The 10,401-nt window shown below is 40.2% G+C and overlaps 1 long non-coding RNA gene across 2 annotated transcripts; it reads right to left on the minus strand.

The window, feature by feature from the left end:
* Positions 1-3,226: 3,226 nt before the first annotated feature.
* Positions 3,227-4,775, minus strand: LOC134957163 (uncharacterized). Of its 2 annotated transcripts, XR_010186508.1 has the most exons (5): positions 4,499-4,775; positions 4,129-4,203; positions 3,944-4,005; positions 3,493-3,552; positions 3,227-3,395 (listed from the first exon to the last, which is right to left on the minus strand). It is a non-coding gene; the product is annotated as an uncharacterized LOC134957163 (long non-coding RNA). The 2 variants fall into 2 exon arrangements; XR_010186509.1 differs by lacking the exon at positions 3,944-4,005.
* Between the last annotated feature and the right edge of the window lie 5,626 nt (positions 4,776-10,401).

Genomic DNA, 10,401 nt, shown 5'->3' on the forward strand with positions numbered 1-10,401 from the left:
GATAACAGAAAAGTATTCTAAATTGTTTTTCAAAACACTTTGGGGGTCATTCCGAGTTGATCGCTAGCTGAAAATGTTCGCTGCGCTGCGATTAAGGAAAAAAACGGCACTTCTGCACCTGCATATACGGCGCAGTGCGCACGCGCGACGTACTTTCACAACGGCCGATGTATTTTCACACAAGGTCTAGCGAAGCTTTTCAGTCGCAATGGCCGCCGCAGAGTGATTGACATGAAGTGGGCGTTTCTGGGTGTCAACTGACCGTTTTCAGGGAGTGTTCGAAAAACGCAGGCGTGCCAGGAAAAACGCAGACGTGGCTGGGCGAATGCAGGGCGTGTTTGTGGCGTCAAATCCGGATCTGAATGGTTTGAAGTGATCGCAAGCGCTGAGTAGGTCTGAAGCTACTCTGAAACTGCACAATATTTTTTTGTAGCCGTTCTGCGATCCTTTCGTTCGCACTTCTGCTAAGCTAAAATACACCCCCAGTGGGAGGCGGCTTAGCGTTTGCACGGCTGCTAAAAACTGCTAGCGAGCGATCAGCTCGGAATGACCACCTTTGTTCTTTGCATGAACTGGACTCTAGCTCACGGGCATGGTAACCATCGTCGATACCACTATGCTAAGAGAGCCACGGAGACAGGTGACTGACGGGTTGGGTATAAGATACCGGCAGATTGGATGCCAGTGGTCAGAATATCGACGCCGGCATCCGGAAGCAGAAGATACCAACAGGTGTGAGTTAAGCTTTCTAACTCACCCCCCAACCCCCCTAACCCTCCCTTACAGCAGTCTAACCCTAACCTCCCGCATTAGTGCCTAACCCTCCCCCTAGTTAGTACCTAAACCTATCACCTCCCGAGCGCCGGTATATCGTAGTACACTCCTTCACACCACCTTAGTGCAGTAGCATCTGTACCATCTGCATCAGGTGTATGGAAAGTGAAGAAGTAGTTAAGGGCCTAATTCAGACCTGATCGTAGATGTGCCAAAAAAACGCACAGCTACGATCAAAATCTCTGACATGCGGGGGAAAGCCCAGCACAAGGCAAGTCCGTCCCACATACCGAGTCCTCCCCCCCACCCCCCGCCACCTGGACATGTGAAAGCATTGCACCTGCCGAGTATATCCCCGTATACACAGCCTAGCTGCAAAGGCAGGCGCCTAGCCGCCATGTTTTTGTGTCAAGCAGCAGACGCGGCCCGCCCCGCAAATGATCCAGACACGCCTGCACTGCAGGCACATCTGTTGGCACACACTTGTGATACAGGGCTATGGCACACAAGTATTGCAGCACCCAGCAACCTTGTTAGAGGCGTGTCACATAGATTGCTGGACGCTGCATGCTGAGTGGTAGCTGGTCTCCCCTGAGGCGCCGGGCTGCTGCTCAGTGAGTGTGCTCCCCGCGCCGGACAGCTGATTTGTGAGTGTGATACCTCACTGAGGCGCAGGGCTCCTGCACAGTGCTGCTTTTCCGACGAGTGGCAACTCTGCCATGCTGTGGGTTCTCCCCCTGCAAGGTAATGGGGAAAAAAACACACATCACTCACACTCTCTCTCTCTCTCTCTCTCTCTCTTCCTGGTGCAGTGTGTCTAAGGGGCTCTACCTGGTGCAGTGCGCCCAAGGGGCTCGAGTTGCCGCATTGTGTCCAAGGGGCTCTACCTGGCGCAGTGTATCTAAGGGACTCTAGCTGGTGCAATGTGTCTAAGGGGCTCTACTTGATGCAAAGTGTCTAATGGGCTCTACCTTGCGCAATGTGTCTAAAAGGATCTACCTGGCATAGTGTGTCTAATGGGCTTTACCTGGCACAGTGTATAAGGGGCTTTACTTGGTGAAGAGTGTCTAAGGGGCTCTACCTGGTGCAGCGTGTATAAGGGGCCCTACCTTGTGCAATGTGTATAAGTGCTCTACCTGGTGATGTGTGGTGTAAAGTGAGTTGGTACTACTATGTGGCCACGCCCCTTCCCCGTGAAGCCACACCCCTAATTTTTTGGCACTCGCCTTTGACACGCACTGTCCCTTTTTTAAGTATGGGGTCACCAATTCCCTTTCGTCACAGGGCACCAAGATGTCTAGTTACAGCTCTGCTTGAAATACTTAAATTATTTACTGTAGAGCTAGAGTGATGTCGCTCATTGTCATTTTTTTTATAGTGCTGTATGTCCCAACTCTGACGCTGATTAGAATGATTTTCTTTTCTTTTAGAGAGCTGTGTAGAACTCTGAGCTGTGGGGGTAATTCAGACCTGATCGCTAGGGTGCATTTTTTGCATACCTGCGATCAGGTAGTCGCCGCCTACAGGGGGAGGGTATGGTGTGTGTAGGGGTGCGATTGCATTTGTTGAAGACCTGCACAAACATCAGTTTGTGCAGTCTCTGTTCAGCCCAGGACTTACTCTGCTGCTGCAATGATCGGGGCCGGAGCTGACGTCAGAAACCCTCCCTCCAAACGCCTGAGTCCGCCTGCGTTTTTCCAGACACTCCTTTAAAATGGTCATTTGCCACTCACAAACGGCCTCTTCCTGTTAACTACCTTGCGATCGCCCATACGATCGCTTTTTTTGCACCATCCCGTCACTACGCATCGATGCCCTGTGCAGTCGTCCGACGCGCCTGCGCATTGCGGTGCATATGCATGCACAGTTCAGACCTGATCGCAGGCTGCGAGAAAAGTCGGAGAAGCTGAGCAAATCTTTTTCTGTGTTCACCTTTCTACTTAAAGTAGGGATCATTTTATACAGTGCACCAGGGGAACGTTCAGTTGTAAAGCATGTTGTCACTGGGTGTCTGCTGTTCAGGTGATTTCATAGCTCGCCCTGCAGTATTATCGTATTAAAAAAAGAAACTACTGTATTTACTGGTCACTGGCAGAGCCTGCTACATTGTACAGTATTCTGTAGTGCCGTATCCATCTGCTGCTATTCGGCACTGTACTGTGGTTTTCATTAGTGGAGCAATTGCCACCCAGTGGTGAAGCTGTGTATTGCATGCTGTATATCCTCTTGCGCCTTATCACGCCTTACTTCGCCAACCTGCACTTTTTGTATAGCACGACAAGGACGCCTGTATGGCGCAGCAGCAGCAACGATTAGCGTGGCTACTTCTGTACACACACATATATATATATATATATATATATATATATATGACCGCAAAGTGATAAAAACAATAGATTTTATTCACATATTCACCAAGTACATCATACTTTTAGTGAACGGAAATTATTACATGAAAATCCAATGGTAAATATAATAAAAATACAGTTTACAATGTTATTGCAGACATGATAACAGACAATGTATCCCATCAAATGGTGTATTATACAGGATGTCTGATGTTTTCACAAGAAACACTACCCGACGCGTTTCGTCCCAAGGACTTCATCAGGGGTTCATGTCTATTTGATAGATATGAATCGAATAAGAAGATTATTAAAAATTATTTTTCCAATATACCATGTTGATCATAATCTGAAAATAGTGTTTGATACATACCAATCAAAGTAGGGGCCAAAAAACCGATTTTTACGGTATAATTAGTCCCACAATCAATTTCTGAAAGAACCATATCATAATGAAAATTAATTAATTAATTGCATAATAAGGGTAATTAAATAATCCACTACTATAAAGGAGGGGGGGTGGTACATGAAATTTAAATGGATCTATATAGATGGATTAATATAGATGGATTAAATAGATCTCGTTAATATTCATGGAAACAATCATATATGGACATAATCAACTTAATAGTGATGTATAATTGCAAAAATACAGATGCTAGAATTTACAGAGTTGATAAAAGACCATATATAATGGTCATATATTGTTACCAGTATATACAATAATAACATTAATGGAGAATTTCCATACAATTGTGCCTCATATAACTACAGAATACTTGCAAATAGTCCAAACTGGTATTTAAATATTAATAAGTACATACCAAAAAAGGATTTAAAATCAAATGATCACGCTGAATGTATCAATATTCACCACGGGTCCAGCCTATAATATATATATATATATATATATATATATATATCAATTTTATCCGTCAATTAATCCCCTATACAGATGGGGGATAATTCGCTCCAAAAAAGGGCCAGAAAAATAATTGATTGTACATACCCTCATAGGAGTGCAAACTGTAGGATTATGCTGTTGTGGTCTTTATTAGCTATAACCACCTTTACAATGTTCAGCCTATAAAACAATTGATGATAATCATGTGCTATTTTCCAAATGAATCCCAGGCTCACATGTTACAATGGAGCTGCATTTGCATCAATTTATATGACAGAGAATGATTCATTATTAGATTACATTGAATAACAAAATGGGACCTTAAACATATAAAGATTCTCATAATCTATCCCAATTACAACATGATGACAAACATAGTTAATATGAACCAACATTTATGTGTCAACTCAGCCCTCCAGTGTATAGATTCTCACTAAAGAATACTGTTACAGAGAACAGAAACATTGTAACTTACTTTGAATAGTAGCAGCCTCTCCTGAACAGCAGTGTAACATCATGCTGGGCAGGGGGGTTTAAGTACTCTCAGCCTGATATATTCACTTCCTGTATGTGTGAAGCTTGTTAGTGCCTAATTGCCTCTTTCTGCTTTGTTTTTCATTGATTCATTAGAATCTGTGACTAGGTCTCTTTATTAACAAGTGCCCAAGAATCTTAATTTTTATTAAATGTTGTTTTTTAGCCGCAGTGGACGCATTCGTTGTCTATGCGTTCCACTGCGGTCTCCGGCGTGCGTTCCATTGCCCTCGCTTCCGCTTTGTCTAGCGGAAGTGATAGGGCAATGAGAACGGTTGGGTGCATCTGTAGTGACAAACCTAAACCGTGTATATATTTAACATTACCTCATTTACACTATGTAAACTCTACCTATTAGGTGCATATGGTTTATTAATTATATTATTCCAAATCAGAGTGGACGCATTCATTATCCATGCGTTTCACTGTGATCCCGGCCTGCGTTCCATTGCCTCCGCTTCCGGAAAAACGCCATGAAGATATGGTGGCACATAAAATTTGTTGTGGCTACGGTGATCAATGTTTTAATTGAACCCTTTATATTTCTATGAAAATTTCTTGTCAGTGTTAGTGCTGATGTGCATTTTATTTGCGCTACATACAGAAAGAATGCGCATTAATAAAGTGACCGTGAATAGTTGATACTGATTTAATGATTATCCTTGCAAACCCCGTGATTAAACTTATAACCTACCTAATTAATTGACATTATTATGTCTAAATTTGAGACCACATGATTTAGTGTTAAGGTCAATTGACTATTAATTGACATAAGGCTTACTTAATTTACCTACTAATTACTCCTAAATGTGCCCATTAATAATCCTACTGGTGTTTCCCTTAATGTGATAAATTAATAATATATTAATAATATTAGATAACCTTGAAAAACTCACATTAATCTGGTTTATCCAATTTAATTATGATCATTTTAATATAATTTAATTATTAACCATTATAAGAGACTAAAGTTAATGAGTTTAAATATAAATCCTACCCAATTGATTAAATCTATTGTGATACTGAAATCTATGTTAATTCTTCCCAGTGCTGTTTAATTCAGTGCTGATTACAAGAAATCCAATCCACTTGACTAAATTAACCTACTGCTCGATTATAACATGATATACCAATCAATAACATATTCTGACTGGTTGAGCTGGTTACAACAATAAATGTCCGTTCATTCACATAAAAACATAGCATTACAGCACTTTTTACAAAAAAGAGACAATATCGCATCCTTCATTATGTCCATTAGGGGTTAGAGTGTCTAAAGTATAGATCCAGAATGTTTCTTTTTTAGATAATGTAAGATCTCTACTTCCCCCCTTTTGGTCTACCTGAATGTGCTCTAAAATAGTAAACGAAAAGTTGTTCTTGTCAATTTTTGACCCATGTTTGTCCCTATAGTGCCTAGGTAAACTATGTGTACATACTTTATTTTTTATATTTCGAATGTGCTCTTGCACTCTGATTTTTACCTGTCTTTTTGTTTTTCCTATATAAGATAATTTGCAACTGCAGGTGATCCTATAAATCACATACTCAGTATTGCAGTTTGCCAATTGATTGAGCTTGTATGTGCGACCTGTATGCATCACACAGCTAAAGGGTTTTCTTTCCATATAGTCGCAACAGATGCATTTAGAACAGGGAAAGCAGCCTTTGGAGGCAATAAAATTACCCGGGTTGGGGACAGTCGTCTTTCCTGTAACCACTTTACTGGGTGCTATGATGTTTTTCAAGTTATTGGCTCTACGAAATATCAATTCAGGTTTAGTCGGTAGTTCAGGACCCAGGATAGGGTCATTTTTTAAAATCCCCCAATGTTTCTCCAATATCTTTCTTATACTGTAATTCTCACAGTTGTACTGGGTAATGAAAGGTCTAGAGTGTTGGTATTTACCATCTTCAGACTTTTTCTTGGGAACTAACATTGTTTCCCTTTCTCTATTCCCAGCTTTGATCTTAGCTGTATCAATCAGTTCTTTACTATAACCTCGTTCTAAGAATCTTTCTGTTAGGATAGATGCTTGTTCCCAATAGTCCTCTAAGTTGGTACAATTCCTTCTGATGCGTAAAAATTGTGCATAAGGTACTCCTTCTTTCCATCTTGTTAGATGGCAGCTGGTCTGAGGGATATAGCTGTTGGCATCAACCTCTTTGAAGTGTGTCTTTGTTTGTATTATTTTGCCAGGGATACCCACTAACACTAGATCCAAAAATTCAATAGTGGTGGTATTTGTTTGATGAGTGAATTTGAGGTTAAACTCATTCTCCTGTATGAAAACTAAAAATTCATCAATACTGGAGGAGTTACCCTGCCAAATGAATAGGAGGTCATCTATAAATCTCTGGTAGAATAGTACGTTCTTTTTGAACTCAGATTGATAGATAAATGACTCTTCCCAATCCCCCATGTAGAGATTTGCATAAGCCGGGGCAAATTTTGTCCCCATGGCTGTACCTTGTACCTGTAGGTACTGCTTCTGGTTGTATTCAAAGAAGTTATGTTCAAGGATGTATTTGATACTGTCAAGCATAAATTCCCTGCCCAATTTGGTCATTTCTAGATCTTTTAAAAGAATTTTCTCTATTGTTTGCAAGCCTGTTTTATGTGGAATTGTAGAGTACAAAGATTGTACATCGATGGTTAACCATCTTAGGTCCTCTGACCATGTCACTGTACTCAGTTTTTGAAGGACATCAGTAGAGTCCCTTAGATGGGATTTTAACTGTAATACATAGGGTTGCAATTTTATGTCCAAATAATGGGACAAGTTTGATGATAACGAGTTAATTCCCGCAACTATGGGCCTTCCAGGGGGAGTGTTTTTGTTCTTATGCACTTTGGGGATGTGATAAAAGGTTGGCATGGTTGGATGTTTAATGTAAAGGAAGTCAAATTCTTCCTTACATATAACTTCATTTTTCAATGCTCCAGAAAGGAGTGTAGCCAATTTATCTTGGTACCCGGCCGTAGGGTTCTCCGAAAGTTCCACATATGTAGTGTTATCATAAAGTATTTTGATAGCTTCATCTGTGTACGCTTTTTTTGATTGGAGCACCACAGCTCCACCTTTATCTGCTCCCTTGATTACTAAATCCTTGTCTTCTCTCAGGGTTTTCAAAGCCTTCTTTTCCTGGGGATTCAGATTAGCGTTGTATTTATTCTCCTTAATGTTCAAATTCCTGAATTCATTTTTCACCGTATCATAGAATATATCTAAGTGGCTTCCCCTAGACTCCACAGGGTAAAATTTGGACGGTAAAGATACTATTGGTTTTTTACCACTTGGTGTTGAAGTTAGTTGTGGGTTTTTTAAGAAATGTCTCTGAATGGTTAATTTTCGTATATATTTACTTAAATCAATAAATAGATCAAACTTATTAACGTTGGTATCTGGTGCAAATTTTAGACCTTTCGTTAATAATGACTCCTCCGCTGTGGATAGTTCTCTCGTTGTAGTGTTGATGATTCCTGATAGAAGCATCAGCAGCTAAATTTGAGGAAAGCGAGGAATTTAAGAGAGATGTATATGATTTACAGTATAAATTAGATACAGTTGAGAATGAGATCATTTCTCAGAAACACAACAAGTTCATTAGAGATAAAAATGATTATATCTCAGGACATGTTCATCATATACCTATCCCGGAGGAAAGATCAGATAAGGGGAGAATACAGTTTCAACAGAATAGAAATGTACGGCAAGATAACCGGTTACGAGACAATTCTACGAGATATGAAGATCCACGTACTAGTTACACCAACCGGGGCCGGCTATATAATGACAGAATATACCAATCCCCAAAAAGACAATATAGACAACAATTTAGAAATAGGATTCCATCGTATAGAGATGAAAATAGAGCACGGAGATACCAAGCTGACATTAAGGAGAAATACCAATATGGTAGGGGAAGATATAGGAGCCACAGATCACCCACCCCAGAAATGTATCCTTCAAGACATTTTTTAGAAGAACGAAGGGGCCCACGACTCCCTCATTTACAACAAACAGAACTGCTACATACCCGAATAAATTCCCCACAGGGTTTGAAGAGAAACTTAGTTGGAGACAACGAGGAACCAGAGGGGGCAGAAAAAAGCCCCAAAAAAAGACGGGCACTATTCCATCAAGAAAAACCCCGTCAGGAATCATCAACACTACAACGAGAGAACTATCCACAGCGGAGGAGTCATTATTAACGAAAGGTCTAAAATTTGCACCAGATACCAACGTTAATAAGTTTGATCTATTTATTGATTTAAGTAAATATATACGAAAATTAACCATTCAGAGACATTTCTTAAAAAACCCACAACTAACTTCAACACCAAGTGGTAAAAAACCAATAGTATCTTTACCGTCCAAATTTTACCCTGTGGAGTCTAGGGGAAGCCACTTAGATATATTCTATGATACGGTGAAAAATGAATTCAGGAATTTGAACATTAAGGAGAATAAATACAACGCTAATCTGAATCCCCAGGAAAAGAAGGCTTTGAAAACCCTGAGAGAAGACAAGGATTTAGTAATCAAGGGAGCAGATAAAGGTGGAGCTGTGGTGCTCCAATCAAAAAAAGCGTACACAGATGAAGCTATCAAAATACTTTATGATAACACTACATATGTGGAACTTTCGGAGAACCCTACGGCCGGGTACCAAGATAAATTGGCTACACTCCTTTCTGGAGCATTGAAAAATGAAGTTATATGTAAGGAAGAATTTGACTTCCTTTACATTAAACATCCAACCATGCCAACCTTTTATCACATCCCCAAAGTGCATAAGAACAAAAACACTCCCCCTGGAAGGCCCATAGTTGCGGGAATTAACTCGTTATCATCAAACTTGTCCCATTATTTGGACATAAAATTGCAACCCTATGTATTACAGTTAAAATCCCATCTAAGGGACTCTACTGATGTCCTTCAAAAACTGAGTACAGTGACATGGTCAGAGGACCTAAGATGGTTAACCATCGATGTACAATCTTTGTACTCTACAATTCCACATAAAACAGGCTTGCAAACAATAGAGAAAATTCTTTTAAAAGATCTAGAAATGACCAAATTGGGCAGGGAATTTATGCTTGACAGTATCAAATACATCCTTGAACATAACTTCTTTGAATACAACCAGAAGCAGTACCTACAGGTACAAGGTACAGCCATGGGGACAAAATTTGCCCCGGCTTATGCAAATCTCTACATGGGGGATTGGGAAGAGTCATTTATCTATCAATCTGAGTTCAAAAAGAACGTACTATTCTACCAGAGATTTATAGATGACCTCCTATTCATTTGGCAGGGTAACTCCTCCAGTATTGATGAATTTTTAGTTTTCATACAGGAGAATGAGTTTAACCTCAAATTCACTCATCAAACAAATACCACCACTATTGAATTTTTGGATCTAGTGTTAGTGGGTATCCCTGGCAAAATAATACAAACAAAGACACACTTCAAAGAGGTTGATGCCAACAGCTATATCCCTCAGACCAGCTGCCATCTAACAAGATGGAAAGAAGGAGTACCTTATGCACAATTTTTACGCATCAGAAGGAATTGTACCAACTTAGAGGACTATTGGGAACAAGCATCTATCCTAACAGAAAGATTCTTAGAACGAGGTTATAGTAAAGAACTGATTGATACAGCTAAGATCAAAGCTGGGAATAGAGAAAGGGAAACAATGTTAGTTCCCAAGAAAAAGTCTGAAGATGGTAAATACCAACACTCTAGACCTTTCATTACCCAGTACAACTGTGAGAATTACAGTATAAGAAAGATATTGGAGAAACATTGGGGGATTTTAAAAAATGACCCTATC

Source organism: Pseudophryne corroboree, chromosome 9 (genome assembly GCF_028390025.1).
Source record: "Pseudophryne corroboree isolate aPseCor3 chromosome 9, aPseCor3.hap2, whole genome shotgun sequence".
NCBI lineage: Eukaryota > Metazoa > Chordata > Amphibia > Anura > Myobatrachidae > Pseudophryne > Pseudophryne corroboree.